The 22,624-nt window shown below is 50.6% G+C and overlaps 1 long non-coding RNA gene across 1 annotated transcript; it reads right to left on the bottom strand.

Annotated features, from left to right (window-relative positions):
• Positions 1–6,436: 6,436 nt before the first annotated feature.
• Positions 6,437–21,132, bottom strand: LOC142073211 (uncharacterized). Its single transcript, XR_012669952.1, has 2 exons — positions 21,046–21,132; positions 6,437–7,080 (listed from the first exon to the last, which is right to left on the bottom strand). It is a non-coding gene; the product is annotated as an uncharacterized LOC142073211 (long non-coding RNA).
• Between the last annotated feature and the right edge of the window lie 1,492 nt (positions 21,133–22,624).

The following is a 22,624-nucleotide window of genomic DNA, read 5'->3' as shown; positions in this document are numbered from 1 at the left end:
TTATTCTTCATCAAATGGATCTGATGTAACTTCATCAGGTCCAATGCTTTTGAAAATTGTTTCACTCTTGGATGCAATACATTGGTTTCATCAAACCTGGAGTGAAACTGAGCCACACACCATCAAAAAATGCTTTGCAAAATGCGGATTCACCCTTGCTGAGTCAACTGCAGATTCACCAAATGAAGACATTAGCCCAGAAGATGAACATGAGCTCCCTCTTGTGGTAATTAACATGCCGCAAAATCTTTTTGGTGTGCCTATTGAGAAGACGAACCAGATTGATGAGAACCTTGCAACAGCTGAAGAGGTCACAGACTGGTCACTGCCTGCAAAACTCCTAAAAAGTTTCAAGCCATGTGATTACACTCACAGTGACACAAGAACAGATGATGATGATGATGGGGGATAGCAATGGTGCCTCTGAACTCCACGGAAGAATCATTTCTGTGCCTGAAGCCAAGCAGGCCTGCCGACAGAAATTCCGGGCCCCAGGGCCAGGGCCATCCCTGGGGTGGGGCCCGGGGTGGAAGTGACAAATCTGTCATTTCTGGGACTGGCCCACGGGGCCCCACAAAGTGCAGGGCCCGGAGCAGTCTTGCGCACCTAGGTGTCCTGCGACCTGGCAATTTACAAGGGCCTGGGGCCCCCGGGCTTTTTAAATCACCCGGGCCCTTGGGCAATTGCCCCTTTCCTCCCTCCCCCCCCATCAGCGGGCCTGAAGCCAAAAATATGATTAAAGACGTGAAAGCATTTGCCATTCAAAAGGCCAACAACTGACTTAAGAAAAAGTGGTAAACATGCTCCTTATCGTCACAGAGGCAGACAAGAATAAATGATTTTTTTCAAATAAATACAGGCTACTGTAGTCTGAAACCAGGACTTTTTGGTAACATGGTAACTGTAATTGTAAACATTTTCTTTTGGCTTCAGTCTACAAAATAAGCACTTGTATTAGTGCACTGAATTTCCTCTTTTGATTAACAAAAGTACAGTACTAATGTATCAATAAACCCACCAAGAGCTTTAAAGCATAGTACTGTACACTGTATGCAATTGTCATACAGTGTACAGTATGGGTACAGATGTGGGGACCTGCATGAAAACCTCCTAAGCTTACTTTCACCAGCTTAGGTTAAAACTTCCCCAAGGTACAAATTAATTTTATCCTTTGTCCCTGGATCTCCACTGCCACCACTAAACTCTAACTGGGTTTACTGGGAAACATAGTTTGGACATGTCTTTCCCCCCAAAATCCTCCCAACCCTTGCACCCCACTTCCTGGGGAAGGTTTGGTAAAAATCCTCACCAATTTGCATAGGTGACCACAGACCCAAACCCTTGGATCTGAGAACAGAGAGAAGCATTCAGTTTTCTTACAAGAAGACTTTTAATAGAAGTAAAGAAATCACCTCTGTAAAATCAGGATGGTAGGTACCTTACAGGGTAATTAGATTCAAAACATAGAGAATCCCTCTAGGCAAAACCTTAAGTTACAAAAAAGACACACAGACAGGAATAGTCATTCTATTCAGCACAGTTCTTTTCTCAGCCATTTAAAGAAATCATAATCTAACACATACCTAGCTAGATTACTTACTAAAGTTCTAAGACTCCATTCCTGGTCTATCCCCGGCAAAAGCAGCATACAGACAGACACAGACCCTTTGTTTCTCTCCCTCCTCCCAGCTTTTGAAAGTATCTTGTCTCCTCATTGGTCATTTTGGTCAGGTGCCAGCGAGGTTACCTTTAGCTTCTTAACCCTTTACAGGTGAGAGGATTTTTCCTCTGGCCAGGAGGGATTTTAAAGGGGCTTACCCTTCCCTTTATATTTATGACAGCAATATTCATATAAAGGCAATTAAAATTAAACATGAAACATCAGTAACAATAGCCTCTCTGAACATTGTAAAAGTGCCCACTTTACAGCAAATCTTTGAAGAGAGACCACCTGTAAAGGTTCCTTCCCCCCTCTGAACTCTAGGGTACAGATGTAGGGACCTGCATGAAAAACCCCCTAAGCTTATTTTTACCATCTTAGGTTAAAACTTCCCCAAGATACAAACTATTTTACCTTTTGCCCTTGGACTTTGTTGCTGCCACCACCAAGCGTCTAACAAATATATAACAGGGAAAGAGGCCACTTGGAAATGTCTTTCCCCCCAAAATCCTCCCAAACCTTATACCCCCTTTCCTGGGGAAGGCTTGATAAAAATCCTCACCAATTTGCATAGGTGAACACGGACCCAAACCCTTGGATCTTAAGAATAATGAAAAAGAAATCAGGTTCTTAAAAGAAGAATTTTAATTGAAGAAAAAGTAAAAGAATCACCTCTGTAAAATCAGGATGGTAAATACCTTACAGGGTAATTAGATTCAAAACATAGAGAATCCTTCTAGGCAAAACCTTAAGTTACAAAAAGACACAAAAACAGGAATATACATTCCATTCAGCACAGCTTATTTTATCAGCCATTTAAACAAAACAGAATTTAACGCATATCTAGCTAGATTACTATCTAGCTAAGTTCTAAGACTCCATTTCTTTTCTGTTCCTGGCAAAAGCATCACACAGACAGAGAATGCCTTTGTTTCTCCCCCCACCTCCAGCTTTGAAAGTATCTTGTCTCCTCATTGGTCATTTTGGTCAGGTGCCAGCGAGGTTATCCTATCTTCTTAACCCTTTACAGGTGAAAGGGTTTTTCCTCTGGCCAGGAGGGATTTAAAGGTGTTTACCCTTCCCTTTATATTTATGACACCACCTCTTACAAGCGACCATATTTGCTAACTCCCATGGTTGCTCTTGGCAGGTTTTACTGTATTTAAAAATTCCAAGGACATTTTAGTCCTTGCAGTATGAGACCCTCAGCATGTGTCACTCAAATTGAAGTCCCCTATGATCATGCAGCTTTTTTCCCCTACACATTATCTATAAATGCACATGAGGGAAGTCCTCTTCTTCCTCTTCCCCACCATGCCTTGCTAAAACAGCACATGGCACTAACTTCAAAGAGAGTTACTGGCTGGGAGTCACAAGCAGTAATAGGCTCCTCCCTGCAGCTCAGACTTAGGCACCTGTCTCACTGAGGGGGATGGGACTTAGCACATCCCCCTCTGGTCAGCATCTCCCAGTGGCTAGTTTAGGCAGCTCCCTACCTCGCATGCTGGAGTTTGTGAATCACAGGCTAGGGCTCTATCTCTCCCCATGCATTATTCAGGAGCTTAGGCTCCTAATTCACACTGTGTGTATCACAGTAATTTTCCCAGGCACCAAAAAGTTAGGCATTGTGATGCTCAGCACCACACCACCTAACTCTTTTTGTGCATTCAGGACTAAGCAATTTAGGATGCAACTCTCATTGAAAGGACTTGTGCTCCTAAATCATGTAGGCTCCTGTGAAAATTCCTCCCTGGGATGCTTTCTGAAAGATACGCTCTAGTCTGGGGGAGTCTGACCTTTTCAGCCTGCAGACCAAACCTATACTTTCAAAACATCAAGGGGCCTCCCTCAGGAGGGAGGCACAGGCCAAGGTGCCATTTCTCTGTGCAGCTCCCACCTAAGGTGACCAGACAGCAAGTGTGAAAAATTGGGGTGGGGGGTAACAGGAGCCTATATAAGAAAAAGCCCCAAATATTGGGACTGTCCCTCTAAAATCGGGACATCTGGTCACCCTACTCCCACCTTTCCAAAGTTCACGACCCGAGGCAGCTCCCAACCCAGGTCCCTGATACCAGACTCTTGGCTGAACACTGCTCAAGCACTCTCAGAGCTTGCTGGGATGGGATAGGGCAGTGGGAGGGGGCTGCCTTGTTAGACTACCCCCCAGCACACCCAGCTCTGCCTTCTTTCCCACCCCAGTGAGACCACTGCCGGTTCCTGGCTCCAATCCCTGAGGGAAACTTCTGTTTTCTTTCCTAGGAAACTGCAGCCTTGATCCCTCAAACCAGTTCACCAGAGCTCAGCCCATCTCCCCTTCACACATACACCTCCCCAAGTGCTTTCAAGTGCATACCCTCTCTCACCGCAGATCTCTTCCTCCTTCCCCCCACAGTCCTCAGGAATAAACCCCACCACTGAGCCCTCTCCTTTCTGTCCCTATTCCCCCTGACGCGCCCCTTCCCTCCAAATTAGTCAATGACTGAGACCCTACAATTCCCCTAAACCCCCTACTCCTGCACTAAGCCCAGTAACGTGTTTCTCTAAAGGATATCTTCCAGAAAAGCATCCAGTCTTGATTTTAAGACACTGAAAGTATGTCTACACTACAAAATTAGGTTGAATTTATAGAAGTCGATTTTTTAGAAAGCGATTTTATACACTCGATTGTGTGTGTCCCCACTTAAAACCATTCAGATCATTAAGTCGGCGGAGTGCATCCACAGTATCGAGCTAGCATGGAGCCCACTCAGCTCACCGTCACCATACGTCTCCTGGGTGCTGGCAGACGCGGGACTGCGTTGCTACACAGCAGCAGCTCATTGCCTTGTGGCAGCAGACGGTGCAGTACGACCGGTAGCCATCCTCGTCGTCTCCTGGGTGCTCTTCGCGAGCCTCGGTGAGGTGGGTTGGGGCACCTGGGCAGACATGGGTGCTCCTAGCAGACCTCGGTAAGGTCTGTCAGGGGCGTCTGCACATAAATGGGAGTGACTCAGGTTATTCTCTTCTTTAAGTTTTGTCTAATGGAGATTCAGTCGTGCCTGGAATATTGGCAGAGAGATAGTTCAGTGGTTTGAGCATTGGCCTGCTTAAACCCAGAGTTGTGAGTTCAGTCCTTGAGGGGGCCATTCTGCCTCAGGCTCCTCTCCCAGCCAGCAGCACCGTGAGCACCTGGGAGACAATGACAGCTAGCAGCCGTACTGCACTGTCTGCTGCCAGCCTACCCTTTGCTCCTCCCTCCATGACAGCAATGGCCAACAATCATTTCGAGCCTTTTTCTGTGCGGGCACCATATTGCTGTCAGCATTGTCATCCACCCACCGCTTCCACTGCCACTTTGCTCTCCTGCTCATGCCATACCACAGCAAGCATGGAGCCCACTCAGATCACAGCAGCAGTTGTGACCACTGTAAGCACCACACGCATTATCCAGCAGTATATGCAGAACCAGAACCAGAACCTGCAAAAGCAGGTGAATAGGCAACAGCAGCACAGTGAGGAGAGTGATGAGGACATGGACACAGACTTCTCTCAAAGTACGGGCCCAGGAAATTTGGCCATCCTGGTGGCAAAGGGGCAGGCTCATGTTGTGGAACGCCAATTCTGGGCCCGGGGAAACAAGCACAAACTGGTGGGACCGCATAGTGTTGCAGGTCTGGGACGATTGCCAATGGCTGCAAAACTTTCGCATGAGTAAGGGCACTTTCATAGAACTTTGTGACTTGCTTTCCCCTGCCCTGAAGCACAAGAATACCAAGATGAGAGCAGCCCTCACAGTTCACAAGCGAGTGGCGATAGCCCTGTGGAAGCTTGCAACGCCAGACAGCTACCGGTCAGTCGGGAATCAATTTGGAGTGGGCAAATCTACTGTGGGGGCTGCTGTGATGCAAGTAGCCAACGCAATCACTGAGATGCTGCTATCAAGGCTAGTGACTCTGGGAAATCTGCAGGTCATAGTGGGTGGCTTTGCTGCAATGGGATTCCCTAACTGTGGTGAGGTGATAGACGGAACGCATATCCCCGTCTTGGGACCAGAGCACCAAGGCAGCCAGTACAGAAACTGAAAGGGGTACTTTTCAATGGTGCTGCAAGCACTGGTGGATCACAAGGGATGTTTCACCAACATCAACGTGGGATGGCTGGGAAAGGTACATAATGCTCGCATCTTCAGGAACTCTGGTCTGTGGGAATGGCTGCAGCAAGGGACTTACTTTCCAGACCAGAAAATAACCATTGGGGATGTTGAAACGCCTATAGTTATCCTTGGGGACCCAGCCTACCCCTTAACAGCATGGCTCATGAAGCCATACACAGGCAGCCTGGACAGTAGTCAGGAGCTGTTCAACTATAGGCTGAGCAAGTGCAGAATGGTGGTAGAATGTGCATTTGGACGTTTAAAAGCACGCTGGCGCAGTTTACTGACTCAGTTAGACTTCAGCGAAACCAATATTCCTATTGTTATTACTGCTTGCTGTGTGCTCCACAATATCTGTGAGAGTAAGGGGGAAGACGTTTATGGTGGGGTGGGAGGTTGAGACAAATCAACTGGCCGCTGATTATCCGCAGCCAGACACCAGGGTGGTTAGAAGAGCACAGGAGGGCGCGGTGCATATCAGAGAAGCTTTGAAAACCAGTTTCAAGGCTGATCAGGCTACAGTGTGAAAATTCTGTTTGTTTCTCTTTGATGAAAACCTGCCCCCTGGGTTCACTCTACTTCCCTGTAAGCCAACCACCCTCCCCTCCCCCCTTTGATCACCACTTGCAGAGGCAATAAAGTCATTGTTGTTTCAAATTCACGCATTCTTTCTTAATTTGTCATACAAATGGGGGGAAAACTGCCAAATTAGCCCAGGAGGGGTGGGGGAGGAGGGAAGCACCGAGTGGGGTGGTGGAGGATGGGAGGATAGAAGGACAAGGCCACACTGCATTTCAAAACTTTAAAACTTGTTGAATGCCAGCTTTCTGTTGCTTGACAGTCCTCTGGAGTGGAGCGGTTGGGTGCCCAGAGGCCCCCCACCACATTCTTGGGCATCTGGGTGAGGAGGCTATGGAACTTGGGGAGGAGGGTGGTTGGTTACACAGGGGCTGCAGCAGTGGTCTGTGCTCCTGCTGCCTTTCCTGCACCTCAACCATATGCCAGAGCATATCAGTTTGATCCTCCAGTAGCCTCAGCATTGCATCCTGCCTCCTCTCATCACGCTGATGCCACCTCTCCTCTCACTCGTCCCTCCTCTCCTCTCCCTCGTTGTGTGCTTTCCTGGACTCTGACATTGTCTCCCTCAATGTATTGTGCTGGGCTCTTTCACCATGGGAGGACTGCATGAGCTCAGAGAACATTTCATCGCAAGTGCGTTTTTTTCGGCTTCTAATCTTTGATAGCCTCTGGGACGGAGATGATACGTGGAGCGATGAAACATTTGCAGCTGCAGGAGGGAAAAAAAGGAAGATTAGTCTTTAGAAAGATATTTTAGAGAACAATGGGTAGACTCTTTCACGGTGAACCAAGCTATTAACATTACATAGCACGTGTGCTTTCTTTACAAGGTCACATTTTGCCTCTTATATCGAGGCCCTGCCGGTATGGTGTGAGAGATCACACACGCGGGGCCGGTGGGCAACAGAATTAAGCTTGCAGACAGCCATGGTAAGCCACAGTCTTTTGGCTTCTTTAACCTTCCTAACATGTGGGAATGGTTTCAAACAGCAGCGCCCATGTTTCACATACCAAGCACCCGTTGGGTTGGCCCTTTAAAGTGGGTTGGCCATTTAAAAGGAGGGGCTGCAGTTTTCGGGTTAACATGCAGCACAAACCCAACTAACCACCTACCCTCCCACCCCCCAACCCCCCAACCATACACCCAATTCTCCAGGATGATCGCTGCACTCCTCCCCCCACCGCATGGCTAACAGCGGGGATGATCCCAAGTCTTCAGGGCAAATTGCACCCACCAACCAACAGCTCCCCCATATCTCTGAATTCCCAGAGTTCAGTACATTCAGGGTATCCGATGCTCAATTCTGAGGCAGGTTGTAGACATTCCGGATTGAGGAGGTACCTGGTTTACCACCATGGATAGCTCCTCAGGGCAGGGTTTAGCAGCTTCAGTGGAGGCAGATAAGAAGGTTCTTCCAGCCTGTACAGGCTTGAAGGAATTGGTTGTTTCATCTTATCTGTTTCCACCTTCATTTTTTTCCATCAGCGCTAGAGTTTCTGCATCTCTGTCAGCTCCAGGAGCCAGAAAAACCAGGGGATCTGTGTGGGCTTTGGGGAGGAAAGGGTCATTTGGGGGCTGACATGTCAGTGGCCAACGCTGGTATAGAATGGTAATGATTCACTAAGTCTGACTCCTCATCCTGTCACTGAGTGCTGCTCTCCTTTATCAGACTTTGAAATGTGGTGGAGTCCATGAGCCTTCCTGGTAGAATCAGGAATATTGGTCTTTGTTTCCTTGGGGCTGGCAAGGCTCTGACCATGGCATGATGATAGTCTGTCCAAGACCATGGCTGAGTTGTGATTACAACTGGACAGGAAATGGTTCCCAGCCTGTGAACATTTTAAGATTGAAAAAAATCTTTGTTTTCCTGTAATTGGGACAAAGAGCTGAAATCTCAAAAAAAAGAGAAAATTTTAAATGGTTCAGATCTATTGAAATGTTTCATTTTGATCATTTTGAAACATCCCATTTTGACTTCAACCATTTTTAAGTTAATATAGCTATATATGAACTATAATTAGCTAAAATTTCTGAACAAATCGTTTCAAACCAAAAACCCAGATTTTTTTTATTTTGAAAATGTCAAAATGAAACATTTCAACAATTTCTGAAACGTTGTTCCAAAATATTTTTGAGTAGAATATTGGTCAGAACCAATCCTTTCCTGTGAAAAGTTTTAGTTTTGACAAATGGCGTTTTCTGATGGAAAAACATTTAACTGAAAAATTCCCAACCAGCTCTAATTGTGATCTCCTTGATCTTGACATCTAGGCTGAAGACCAGGTCCGGGGCATGATCAGCTATATGGGTTGTACCAGAGAAAGTGTGAGAGTCTTGACTCCAGTACCTCCCTCTGGGGGTGTTGAAGCCCTCTTTCTCACTGGTGGTAGGCAGCTAAAGGGTGCTATCCCCACTGAGAAATGTTTCCAGAGAGTGGAGTGCCTCTTTCTGGACTGGTAAAGGGGTGCATTCGTTCCCTCCTTCACCTTATCTCCCATCGTAGTCCTTCTATGGAGCTTTTATTTTTTTATTTTGTTAGTAAGTGTCAGTCCTCTCTCTCACCAGCCTGATTAACTGACATACTGAAAACTAAATTAGAAATGGCCACCACTGGACTTCCTGGGTCAACCAGGTTGAAATGTTTCATTTTGACATTATAAAAAAAAAGTGCTAATAAGGTCATTTTGATGTTTCAGAATTAAAAAGTTGTGGAATTTCCATTTCACAAAAAAATTGAAATTTTCTATTTTCTTTCTGATTCATAACAAAAACCAAATTTTGAAATGTCAGTTTCCCATGAGATGGACATTTCATTTTCCAAGTAGTTCTAATGATCATCCAGTTTGAAGATCACAAAACAGGTCTTAGATTTCACCCAGTGAGTCATGCATTGAGCGCAATAATTTGTAGCTAAGCTAGAAAAGATCTTTTACAAAAAAGACACCCAATTTCAAGGCTGCAAGAGAGTCACTTCCCATGGTGAGACCAGTCAATTGTGAATTCCTGCATGCTGGAAGTGTGATTCCCCATGTGCTAAGCTCACCAAGGGGCACATGACCCATGGTGCTGGGAATCCCCAGGTACCCATGACTGGCTGAGTGTTAAGATACCAGCCTGCTCAGACAGAAGAGTTAGAAATGAACACAGTGTATCTCTGCAGGAAGGGAGTAATAGAAGAAAAAAAAGGAGCACAAGGGCAAAGACTCCGCAGAATAGCTTCAAGGAGAAGTAATTTGAGCATCAACCAGGGCAAAGGGGATCATGCAGCAGTGCTGTAAAAAGATTAAGAGAAGGGAAGAAAGCGGGGGGAGGGGGGGGGGGGAGGGGGGGGAGAGAAGAGGTGACCTTCTCAGTTTGCACACCTGTCAGGGCAAAACAAGCCAATGAAATGTAGAACAAAGGACCCAAATGAGGAACACCTGGGCTTTGTTTCAAAACAGTTTTCAGATTATAATGGCTTTTAATTAAAAACCTGTTTTTAAAGATTTATTTTCTATGTGAATTAAATAAGAGGTTTTTTTAAAAAAGAAAAAGATAGCTTTCTAGGGCTGTTTACTTCAGGCTACATGATATCTCACCACTTAACAATGGCCATTAACACAGTGAGCACTAAGCAAACCAAGGCTCCTAGATACCAGTAACATCTAATGGCAGGGCACAGAGGCAGCCCAGGGCTATACAATCTGTCACTGTTTGGCTTTGGCTGGAGAGTGCTTTCCATAAGGGTGAGGAGTAACCGGGAGAGAGCTGGAATGAGTGAATGACACAGAGGAAAGGCTCCCATTGGAGTTCTCTTTGGAGTGCTTCACAGTGCATGGTGGGACAGCGTAGAATGGGGGAGTCTCAGCCACACGCCCGAAGATGAGGAAAGCCAGGATCCATGCTCAGTACAAAACCACTGTGCCTGTGTTAGCCAGAGTGCTTCAGCTGGGACACGCTTTCATGGAGCCTGAGAGCCTCACTTCTATTGACACTGAAACACCATCTTCAGTGACAGGTTTCAGAGTAGCAGCCATGTTAGTCTGTATCCGCAAAAAGAAAAGGAGTACTTGTGGCACCTTAGAGACTAACAAATTTATTTGAGCATAAGCTTTCATGAGCTACAGCTCACTTCATCAGATGCATTCAGTGGAAAATACAGCAGGGAGATTTATATACACAGAGAACATGAAACAATGAGTGTTACCATACACACTGTAACGAAAGTGATCAGGTAAGGTGAGCTATTACCAGCAGGAGAGCAGGGTGGGGGAGGAGGGGAGGAACCTTTTGTAGTGATAATCAAGGTGGGCCATTTCCAGCAGTTGACAAGAACGTCTGAGGAACACCCAGGGGGTGGGGGGGGAATAGTTTTACTTTGTGTAATGACCCATCCACTCCCAGTCTTTATTCAAGCCTAAGTTAATTGTATCCAGTTTGCAAATTAATTCCAATTCAGCAGGCTCTCGTTGGAGTCTGTTTTTGAAGTTTTTTTGTTGAAGAATTGCCACTTTTAGGTCTGTAATCTAGTGACCAAAGAGATTGATGTGTTCTCCGATTAGTTTTTTAATGTTATAATTCTTGATGTCTGATTTGTGTCCATTTATTCTTTTACGTAGAGACTGTCCAAATAAATAAATAAATAACAAATTTATTTGAGCATAAGCTTTTGTGAGCTACAGCCCACTTCATCGGATAGCTTTCGTGAGCTACTGCTCACTTCGTCGGATGCATCCGACGAAGTGAGCTGTAGCTCATGAAAGCTTATGCTCAAATAAATTTGTTAATCTCTAAGGTGCCACAAGTACTCCTTTTCTTTTTGCAAATACAGACTAACACGGCTGCTACTCTGAAACCTCTCGTTACAGTGTGTATGGTAACACCCATTGTTTCATGTTCTCTGTGTATATAAATCTCCCCACTGTATTTTCCACTGAATGCATCCGATGAAGTGAGCTGTAGCTCACGGAAGCTTATGCTCAAATAAATTTGTTAGTCTCTAAGGTGCCACAAGTCCTCCTCATCTTCAGTGATTATTTTTATCCAGGTATTGACTTTTGTCATGATACACACATACAAACCTAGCAATCAAATAGAAGTTACCAAACATCCATTCATTGACTGCAAAGGCCAGTGGGAGTATTTGGGACAAGTTATTCAGACAGTCTCAATCTTTTTGGACCTCTGAATCACAGAACTTTCTTATTTAGTGCATTTTTATGGCTGGTGAAAGGTCCTGCATATCAAAGTCCTCTTTTTATCAGTTAGTTGTTTGCCGTCATTTAACTACAAAAACTTAGCACCGACATAGAGGTTTCCATATTTAGATCATTGTAATATAGGTGTGATGCACAGGACTGCTGGTGCACTTGATTTTTTAAAAAGGTATAACAGTAAACAGAAGTCATTGGATATTGACAACTCTCATGTCTGGCCTTTTAACTGATTGTAACTACACCTGTTTCAAATGAGATTGGGGCCAGGATATAAGAATTGGTCCCTTACCAGAGGTGCTGGACCCCTGTGTGCTGCAATACCCTCCATTTATCAACACATCTGATTTCTCTTGGCACTTTGTTCTCCCTTGAATTTTCTCCTAGTACATTTTGGATTAGATGCCTTTCATTTCTCACACTGCTTGCTAAAACATTCCTTTGGGAAGCACAGTTTTCACTGACTCTGCAAATATCCACTGTTCTTTGCAAAGTCCAGTCTATTTCTCACAAGAATTGTGCTTTGACCGAGTTATCAGCTGTACCAGAAATAATCTGGGGCTAGATTCACAAAGGGGATGTAGGTAAATTATATTTTATGATGTTTCATTTCTATATTATTTCATAACATGTCAGTAGTAGTAATGCATAATCAGACAATGAAATAGTTGAAATATTTTTTAATTTTGTTTTATTTTATTTTAAATATCATTAAGTACTGTGACAGGGTCGGGCCAGATGGCTACAGGAGAGTAATTTTTTTTTTAAAGCAAAAGATGTTTTTATTTGCATAACACACTTACAAAGTAAAAACAGCAGCATATGCAATGTGTAACACAGCAACCAGTCACAATTGTTTTCTCATTAACTTCAGGGGAGAGAAGTGTTCAAGCTTGCCTGGGCCCAGAGTGGGGGCTTCCTCGACTCTCGGGGACTTCTGAGTTACCTGGTGGCCCAGAGCAAGGGGGCTTCATCGACTCTCAAGGTCTGCCACCCCCTTGAGTTACTTGGTGCCACACCCAGTGTCACCAACAATTTCCTCCTCTGAAAGCACCCAACAAGAGGGGCAGGCTGTGGACAATCCGGGGGGGGGGGGAGGCACGTGCACCAACATGTGAAAGGACCCCTCTAAGGTGGTGGTGTCCGCAGCAGCAATGGCTGGGGCTGGGGTCCCTTACTCTCTCCCCCAATCAAAGGGTCAGACAAAGGGACCCGGACGGGGACACCGAGCAGAGAACCTCGGACAGCACCCACCGCTCCTCAAAAGCATCAAGGGAGTCGGTGGACGCCGCCCAGAGGAACTCTGCCCGGATACGTGAACGGATCGAGGATCGGAAAATGGCCCCACAGTCACAGGAAACTCCATCGGCCAACCTCCTCTCTCTGGTTTTATAGATGGCCATTTTAGCCAGGGCCAGGAGGAGGTTAACTAGGAGATCCCGCGACTTTGTGAGGCCACAGATGGGGAGTGCATAAATAAAAAGGTGAGGGGAAAAATGCAACCAAAAATGTAGTAGGAGATTTGTGAGGAGCTGGAACAGGGGCTGCAGCCTGGCGCACTCCAAATATACGTGCGCCAGGGTTTCCCTCACACCACAAAAGGGACAAGTATCTGGGATGAGGGTGAACCGCGCCAAGTACGTGCCCGTGCTCACAGCTCCGTGAAGGAGCCGCCAACTGATGTCCCCGATGGGCCTTGGAACCGAGGTGGAATATAGGCTGGCCCACCGGGGCTGCTCATCCTCCAAAGGTGGCAGAAGGTCTTGCCACTTTGTGTCGGGGTGGGACACTAGGGTGAGGGTGTGAAGGGTGTGGAGCACGAGCGTGTATAGATGTTTCCTTGGTGCGGTTTGGAAGTGTACCAGCTGCAGTTCATGCAGCCGGCTTGCAGTAAAGGGGTGAGGGAGTCGATTGGGTCTGCGGGGCAGTGGTCCAATTAAAAGGTCCAGCGGGCCTGGGGTAGAGGGTGGGCGGGGCGTGCCCTCAAGCAGGACCTGGTCGAGGTAAGCTCAAGCAGCTGGAGGCAAAGTGGCCTTCACCTCCTGAAGTATGTGCCGGGGGGTACGAGATCTGGAGATCCCCATGCGCCGGGCTAGCGTCAGGGGATCCAGCCAGTCTCCCCGGTCGTAGTCCAGGAGGTCTCCAACTCTTGTGACTTCTGCCAGGATCAAGCTGTGGCACACCGAGCGGGACTCCGACACCTGCACATGGAGCTGGGGGTAGGGTAGCAGGGGCTCCGCGAGTAGATCTACCCCCTCGGTGGCCGCCACGGACCTGGTCGTTAAAAACAGTTTCCAAGTCCGGAGGAGGTCCTGGTAGAAGACCGGCAGCCCGGAGAGGTCTCGCAGAAGACCTCCCGGACGGAGATAAAAGAGCTGCCGGTCATATCGGAGCCCTCGGATGCGGTGCAGGATGGCGTGTGCCAGTGTGCTCCACGCCGAACTGCCTACACCGTAGAGGAGCCTCTGTAGGGCCCGAAGGTGGAAGACAAGGACCTGAGTGTGTAGACACTTCAAGCCCTGTCCTCCTTCCTTCAGGGGTAGATGAAGAACCGCTACAGGGGCCCAGTGCGTTCCTGACCAAAAGAACCCCAGAATCAATGTCCGGAGGTTGGTCAGGAAACCCGGGGCCGGGACCAGGGTGTTGAGCCAGTACCAGAGTGTGGACAGGACTAGTTGATTAAGCACCAGCGCTCTCCCTCGGAGGGAGAGACATCGGAGTAGTCCCTTCCATTTCCGTAGCCGCTCTATCACCCCACCCTCTAAATTTTCCCAGTTCTCCAGCGGAGAGGGATGCATGGCAGAAAGGTAAACGCCGAGTTAGAGCAGCGGACCCGCGCTCCACCGGATGGTCTGAAGCGCAGGTGGGAGGGAGCTCGCCTGCCTCCAGTCTCCTACTGCCAAGCCAGAGCTCTTGACCCAGTTGACCTGGGCGGAGGAGGCTGCTGAATAGATGGCCTGGCAAGCCTCCACCCGCGCCAAGTCCCCGGGTGTCCTGGATCACGAGGAGCACGTCATCGACCAGCCGCAGCTCCGGCTCCCGCAGCACCAACCCTGTCAACCTCCTGTGGAGGAGACAGAGGAAGGGCTTGATCGCCAGAGCGTACAGTTGGCCCGAGAGGGGGCACCCCTACCGTACTCCTCACCCAAAGCTGACCGGTTAGGTCAGGGTCCAGTTGAGCTTAACCAGACACTCTGCGGAAGCGTACAGTACCCGGAGAAAACCCACAAACTGGGGTCCGAAGCCAAATGCCTGCAGAGTGCTCAGGAGGTACCCATGGTCCACCCTATCGAACGCCTTCTCCTGATCTAGGGACAGGAGGGCGAACGACAGACCGTCTCTACATCCGAGTTCCAAAAGGTCCCGAACCATAAATAGGTTATCAAAGATACTGCGGTCCGGGACAGTGTAGGTCTGGTCTGGGTGGATCACATCCACCAGCACAGACCCTAGCCGCAGTGAGATTGCTTTCACTACGATTTTGTAGTCCGTGCTGAGGAGCGAGACGGGATGCCAATTTCGTAAATCACGGAGGTCCCCCTTCTTTGGCAATAAGGCAAACACAGCTCGCCTGCACGAAAGAGGGAGGACCCCGCTCTGCAGAGACTTGGGCCAGACGGTGACTAGGTCTGGGCCGAGGAGGTCCCAAAACACGCGGTAGAACTCCACAGTCAGTCCGTCCATGCCTGGAGACTTATTAGTGGGCATACGACGGAGGGCTTCCAAGAACTCAGCCAGAGTGAGATGCAACTCTAGCCAGTCTCAGTCACTTGCGCTGACCTTAGGGAGCTCCTCCCAAAGCACTCTGCAAGCACTAGGGTCAGTTGGATCCGGGGAGAAAAGACTTGCGTAAAAGGCTCAGGCCCTCCTGCACATCTCCACCGGTTCCGTGAGGGGGTGCCGTCTTCTGCCAGGAGGCAGGTGACGTGTTTCTTGGCCCCCCTCGTTTTCTCTAGGGCATAGAAGAAGCGGGAGCCGTGATCCATCTCCCGAAGGAGGCAGATGCAGGATCGAACAAAGGCGCCCCAGGTCCGATGGTCCTCGAGGGCCCGGAGCGCCTCCCGCTTCTCCCAGCATGCTCTGCAGAGGAGCGGGTCCTTGGGACTGGTGGCCAGACACCTCTCCAGCTCTAAGACCTCCCGTTCCAACTGCTCTATCACCGCATTTCTCCATCGGCTGGTGCCCTGGGTGTAGTCGCGGCAGAAAAGCCGGGCGCACACCTTCCCCAGGTCCCACCATCGCCGCGCCGAGGGAGAGGCATGCCGCTGCCCTCGCCAGACCAGCCAGAATTCCCGGAAGGACGTCACAAAGCCCTTATCCTCCAACAGGCTGTTGTTAAAATTCCAATAGGCTGGCCCCGGCCTCTCCGCACAGAGGGAGGCTGTCACGGTGGCTAAGTGATGGTCAGAAAATGGGTCCAGCTGAATGCTGGAAGAGTGGGCTCATGAGAGATGGAAGCATGATAAATAAATGCGGTCCAACCGGGAGTGGCTCGACCGATGGGCTTCCACCCGGACAAAGGTGAACGTAGAAGTGTCATCCGGGTGGTGGTCATGCCAGGTGTCCACTAGGGAGTGATGTTCAACTATCTCCCGGAGGGTGTCAGAGGCTGCCGGGCTCTGCTCGGCCCCCGAGCGGTCTCGCTCCTCGAGGGTGGTATTAAAATCCCCTCCCAGGATCAGGCACTCATGAGAATCTAAAGTGCCAAGGAAGGTGGACGCCTGCTGATAGAATTGCAGCTGCTCCGGGCCCAATGTCGGGGCATAGACGTTAACAAGGTTAACCACGAGCCCCTCTATACGGACCCGGTGATGCAGCAGGCGACTCGGCATGGCCTCGGCGACCCCTAGCACCTCGGGCCGTAGGTCGGGAGAGAACAGGGTCGCCACTCCAGCCTGTCAAACCGTGGAATGGCTAAAGTTGACCCTGTTCCCCCACTCCAGTCACCAACTGTCTTCGGCGGTCGGATCCGTATGGGTCTCCTGCAGGAAAATCACAGAGTATCCTCCCTCCTGAAGGAAGGAGAGCACCTGGGACTTGCAGAGAGCCATCCTACAACCACGGGTGTTCAACGTTGCGATGGTGAGAGGTGTCATGGGGAGGGCCGGGGGGGATCCTCACTGGCAGGGACGCTCGCATCCCGCAGCGGGCAGCGCAACAGTCTTTGACCCGTCCCGTAGGTGAGTAATTGGTCACGGAAGACGCGGACCTGCCAGTAGGCCGCGGCATCCTGCTTCCCCATCACTTTACCTTCCCTCATGAGGGCCCTTGTGGCCCGGAGGATTTGAAAAACGTCCCCCAAGCACTGGAGAGCAAGCTGTACCTTGTTGCGGGAGCCACGGACATCCTCTAAAAACTTCCGCAGCTCTCCTCGCAGCTCAGGGAGGGGCGGGGTTACAGTTTCCCGGTTGTTCCCCGGCGGGGCCCCTGGTGCAGCCCCATGGCCCACTAAAACAGGCAAGCAGGGTGCGGACCCCTGACGGGGTGCCTGATGGGCTGGAGCTTCTAGGCCCGCCTCAAGCCCTGGGGCGATAGGGGGCAGTAGAGGGGAAAGAGCAGCCCCTAATGGGTCGGGGCAGGAGAACGCAAAGGCCGCTCCCTGGGGGTCATCAGTTGGAAAAGGGAAGGAGACAGCCCCGGGGGCGGTGCAGGAGGTAGACTGGATAGGGGTAGGGGCAGGGGCAGAGGCGAGGTTCTGGGTTTCGGGAGGCAAGCAGCTGGATGGTGGCGCCTCCCGATCAGGCTCGAGGGTTAAGGGGGTGGGGAAGGAGCTCTCAGTGATACCGGGCAGGGGCTCTATGGTGGATTTAGCGGCCACAGCATCAGAAGGTGGATTATCTTCAGTTGGGTCCCCGCCCAGGAAGGAAGTCGATTGCGCCGCACCAACGGGGGGTGCCCCGGCGACTCATGTCCCAGCCGCGTGGCGCCGGCTGTAACTTGAGCAGGCTCGGTGGTCGTCAGCGGGGTGCCATCAGCGGCCGGGTCGATGAAGGAGTCCAGGGGCTCCTCGGAGGTGGGAGCAGAAGCAGCAGTCAGGGGGAGGGAGCATGGGGAAAAGAAGGGTGGAGTGAGGTCGCCCAAATCGAGGTTTGCTGGCAAAAGGTCGCCCTCCCCCTGGGCGACCGGGGTCAGATCTAGGGCCTCGATCTCCTCGAACATGGAGGAGAGGACACTTTCCGTCGCCCCAGGGTTCTCCCCGCTGGCACCCGCCACAACGGTTGCCTCAGGGTTCACGGGGGCTTCGGGTAGTGTCAGGACAGAAGGGGCTTCCTCGAGGGTCTCGGAGGGGAGGGTCTCCCATGGAGGGGAGACACTACCCTCTGGTGCTACCACATCTTTCCCGGCTGACACCAGTGGATGGGACGCATTCGTGGGCAAAGCGGAAGGTTTGACATAGGTGCCCCCCTTCCTGGTCTTCCAGGGGGCCTCCGCCTTGGGTAAATGAGGTGGAGCTCGAGCCTTCCGCTTGCCTCGCTTCCCCTGGACTAGGGTCCAGCCCTCCATAGCGTCGTCTGGGGGTTGGTTAGCAGGGGTCGTGTCGAGGGGCGGAGGCGATGGTTCAGGGGTTCGGGGGGGTAACAGTAAGGCAGCATGAGGGGCGGGGGGTTCTCCTTGGGGCAGGCCCTCTCCTATACCCGGTAATATCTTTGCCACACCCTCCTCCATAGGCTCTACCAGATTGGTAATAGCAAGGGTGGGACTCCCCTGCTCGCCTGGGCGTTGTAGGGAAGGTGTTTCTTGGGCCCGGATGGGAGCAGCGGTGGATCGAGTAGGAGAAGTGTTGGTTTCAGGTGCTGGGCGGCTAGGGGTGTCGGCAACGACGGGGCCGATGTTTTGCCGGGTCTCGGGGGTCTCGGGTGCCCCTCCCCCCTGGGCCAAAGGGCAGTCTCTGTGGACATGCCCCGCTGAGCGGCAGAGCTAGCACCGGGCCTCTCCGGTGGAGTAAAAGACCCGATAGCGGGCTCCTTGGTAGGGGACTAGGAAGGACCCCTCGAGCGCCTCTCCATCACACACCGCCGCCGGCGGTAGAAGCTGCACTTGCCGGCGGAACGAAAGGACATGACAGAGGGTGGGGTCCTTGCAGCCCAACGGGAGAGGGCTGATGACAGAAACAGGTTTCCCCAGGGTGGAAAGGGCGGGTAACAGGGCAGCATTGGGGAGAAAAGGAGGGACAGACGTCAGGACCAGGTGGACGCCCAGGTCCTCTAGTGGCTCTAGGGGGACAAACATCCCCCCGCCCCCCACCGCCAGGCCCCTCTCCACTGCTTCCTGGGCAGCAGCCTCCGATGCTAAGAAGAAGACGACCTTCTCATACATTTTGGAGGCTGCCACAATGGCCGAGGGCCCCACCACCCTCGCCAACGCCCGCATGTAGGTCTCCACGTGGGGCGAGGCAGGCACCAGGAGGCATCGGACACCGTGCTTCCTTGTCATGGTGGGGAAGGGGCCCCGGCCACTGTTGATGGTGGCGGAGGCAATGGGCAGGAGAGATGACGAGGCGGCAGGCAGGGGGGCTGCCACCGCCCAGGCATACATCCTGAAGGGGCGAGGGAGGGACACCCGCAGAGCTGGTGGAGGGGGTAGTGGGGAAGGACGCCGTGGTTGGTGGCGGGGCCTCAACAATGGGGGTGGCCCCTGCCACGAAGGGCCTTGTTGCCGGCACCCAGTGCCAGAGGCGAGCAACAGCAGGGGGTTCGCTGCCTGGTGTGCGTCACCCAATAATCACAACGGGGTGGAGAAGCGGAAAAGTTTATTTGAAGCTTCAAAGAAGGTACAGGGAGATTAGAATCTCAAATCCTGCACACAGATCAGGAAGTTACACAGGCTTTTATACATCCTTTCTTCAGCATATTTATCCAATAGCAAGCTGCCCTAAGTATCCATATAGCCAGCCAATCCAGTTACCAGCTAGTTCCCTTGTTCTCTGTGCCAGCTGTTAAATCATACATAAAGCTGCTTTATTCAGCATTGTTCTTCCATATCTGTCTTGTTTGGTCTTGTTTAGTTTCAGGCAGTCTGACTCTGCAACATATTGTTGCAGATCCTCAGCATAACTGCTGCGAGTGCCTCCAGGCGGGGGTGCCAAGGACACTTGGGCCTAGTGCAAGGGGGCTTCATCGACACTCGTGGTCTTCCATCCCCTCGAGTTACCTAATGGCCATGCCCAGTGTCCCCAACAGCCTGGTGGTTTTAGCGGGGCCCTTCCCCTTCTTCTTGCCCTGGCCTTTTCTGCCGGCTGGGGGGGCTCCCCTAGAGTCTGGGGAGGCGGTGGGCATGGCAGCGGCGGAGGTCACCCTGGTGCCCTCCATTGCCGATGCCCCAGCGGGGGCGGTGGCAGGTGGTTAACAGGAGTTGGGGTCAGGTAAAAAGGGACAGGCTGTGGGATGGGCAGTTCGGGTGGGGGGGGCACATGAACCACCGTACGCTTGTCCAGAGAGTCCTATTTGGTTGGCTGGTGCTTCTGGCCCACACGGTGGAATCAGCGTGAACAGCTAAGTCCAGAGGCAGACGTTAAACAGCCAGCAATGACGATGGAGGGGGCAGTGAGGAAGATTGTAGTGTAGGGGTTGGGAGGACACAGATGGATTGGGGGGCAGTTCCGTGCCACACCCCCTGTGTCCCTACAAACACAGTTAAGACACAGTCAAGGCCTCCCCCCACACGAGAGCATAGTTCGAAAGTTACTCAGTCTTGGGCCCCCCTCCACGGCGATTTGTAAATTCCCCGGGCGGTGTTCCTCCGGTAGATGGCTGTTTCTCTTTCTCTCTGTTCCGGGCTTTCTCCTCAGCTGCAACATTCCAGGGATGCCAGAGCAGATGATAAAAGTTCCCCTCGGCCGAATACGGGTCCACAAACAAACAGCAAGCGGCTGGGTCTGGGGGCTGGGTCCCTCCTCTCCCCCCCTCCGGGGAGCGGGTCAGCAGGCCCCCCCTCTTTTGGGGGGGGGTTTCAGCTGGAGCGGCAGCAGCGTCCGAGGGCGGGTGGGGGGTTGCTAACAGCCGGCCGGCAGCCGGCCAGCACTCTAGCAACAGCAGAGAAAGAAAAAAAAAACAACAAAAAGAAAAGAAAGTGGGGAGAGCGTCTGGCCCGGTCGGGGGGGAAGCCGAAAGCAGGGGCAAAAAGCAAGGAAAGCCCAGGCCAGAGGGCAACAGCAGGAGAGCAGGCTAAGTAGGTCCCTTTTCCCTGAGTAAGGTAACAGGGAAGGTTCCAGAACAATCAGAAACCTTCTGGAGACAATTAAGTCAGGCTGATTAGAACACCTGCAGCCAATGAAGAAGCTGCTAGAATCAATTAAGGCAGGCTAATCAGGGCACCTGGATTTTAAAACGGAGCTCACTTCAGTCTCCACTTCACGTCAATCTCTCTAGGCAAAACCTTAAGTTAGAAAAAGACACAAAAACAGGAATATACATACCCATGCACAGCTTATTTTACCAGCCATTAAACAAAAGGAAATGTAATGAATTTCTAGCTAGCTTACCTACTAACTTAACAGGAGTTGTAAGGCTGCATTCCTGATCTGTTCCTGGCAAAAGCATCACCCAGACAGACAAACCCTTTGTTCCCCACCCCCCTTCCAGATTTGAAAGTATCTTGTCCCCTCATTGGTCATTTTGGGTCAGGTGCCAGTGAGGTTATCTTAGCTTCTTAACCCTTTACAGGTGAAAGGGTTTTGCCTCTGGCCAGGAGGGATTTTATAGCACTGTATACAGAAAGGTGGCTACCCTTCCCTTTATATTTATGACATCTCCCTTTACAGAAACCATGTTGACTTTTGCGCAACAATGTATGTCTGTGTCTGTAGCGGTGCATGGGATTCTTCCTTCCTAAGTGCAGGACTCTGCACTTGTCCTTGTTGAACCTCATCAGATGTCTTTTGGCCCAATCCTCCAATTTGTCTAGGTCACTCTGGACACTATCCCTACCCTCCAGTGTATCTACCTCTGCCCCCAGCTTAGTGTCATCTGCAAACTTGCTGAGGGTGCAATTAATCCCATCAACCAGATCACTGGATATACATCATCCTTGAGTGGATATATGATAAAAGCTGCTTATGCATGAAATGTCTGAGTCTATGACAGAAAAGGTTCAAGGGTTAGAGATGCAGTTGGAGGCGACGCTGGAATGCAGATGGAGAATTTGAATGTATAATGCAGAAGTGTAGAAAGGAGATGATGGCACTCTCAACTCAAGGTTCACAGACACTTGCTAAACAAAGGGGTCCAGAGGGAGGACTGCCAGAAAAGGATGGTGATCCATGGAAGAATGTGACTGAGGATAAGGCAGAGAAAGACTAGCTAGTGGTGGTGCAATCACGTTGAGTCGCAGGTTTGCTGCACTGGGGAATGAGAAGGAGAAACAGGCAGAAGATGGGATCGTGAGGAAGAAAAGAAGAGAAGCCAGTCTCTCCAGAAGAGAGGAAGCAATAATGGAGGTAGCCAGGGACCAGACTCCAAATGAAGATTATGTACAGGGGTCAGAAAGAGAACATAAAACAGATTCCTATCAGCACCAGGAAGAGACAGGTCTATGTGATGAGGGACTACACACTCCCAAGAACTGACAGTCCTATCACCAGACCAGATACAGAAAACAGAAGTGTGTGCTGCCTGTCAAGAGCAAGGATAGGAGATGTGGATGTGAAGCTGAAAAGGACCCTGATAGGAGTGGGGGAAACCCCCTGATTTTGCTGCATGTTGGGATAAATGACAGTTCTAGATTCCCCCTGGAATGGGTCAAGGATGACTATGCGTGGCTGGATGAGACACTTGAAGTGGAAGCTCAGGTGATTTTTCAGTGGCATACTTCTGGTCCTTAGAGATGAAGAGTGAAGGCATGACAAGATAATCAGATGGCTCAAGGATTGGTGCTGTAAGGAAGGTTTTGGCATGATAGACCATTGGGAGGCATTCAGAGAGAGAACTCTTCTTGACTGATGGACTCCACTCAAGTACCTGGGGTATTAACCTTTTGGGATCAAGGCTGTCGTGACTGATAAGGACTTTAAACTAGGAGATGAGGGGAGGAGGTTGGGAGAGACTCATGAAATCTACAGCTGA

Source organism: Caretta caretta, chromosome 9 (assembly GCF_965140235.1).
Source record: "Caretta caretta isolate rCarCar2 chromosome 9, rCarCar1.hap1, whole genome shotgun sequence".
Classification (NCBI taxonomy): domain Eukaryota; kingdom Metazoa; phylum Chordata; order Testudines; family Cheloniidae; genus Caretta; species Caretta caretta.
Note: the sequence above shows the minus strand (reverse complement) of the source record. Positions and strands in the feature narration are given on the sequence as shown.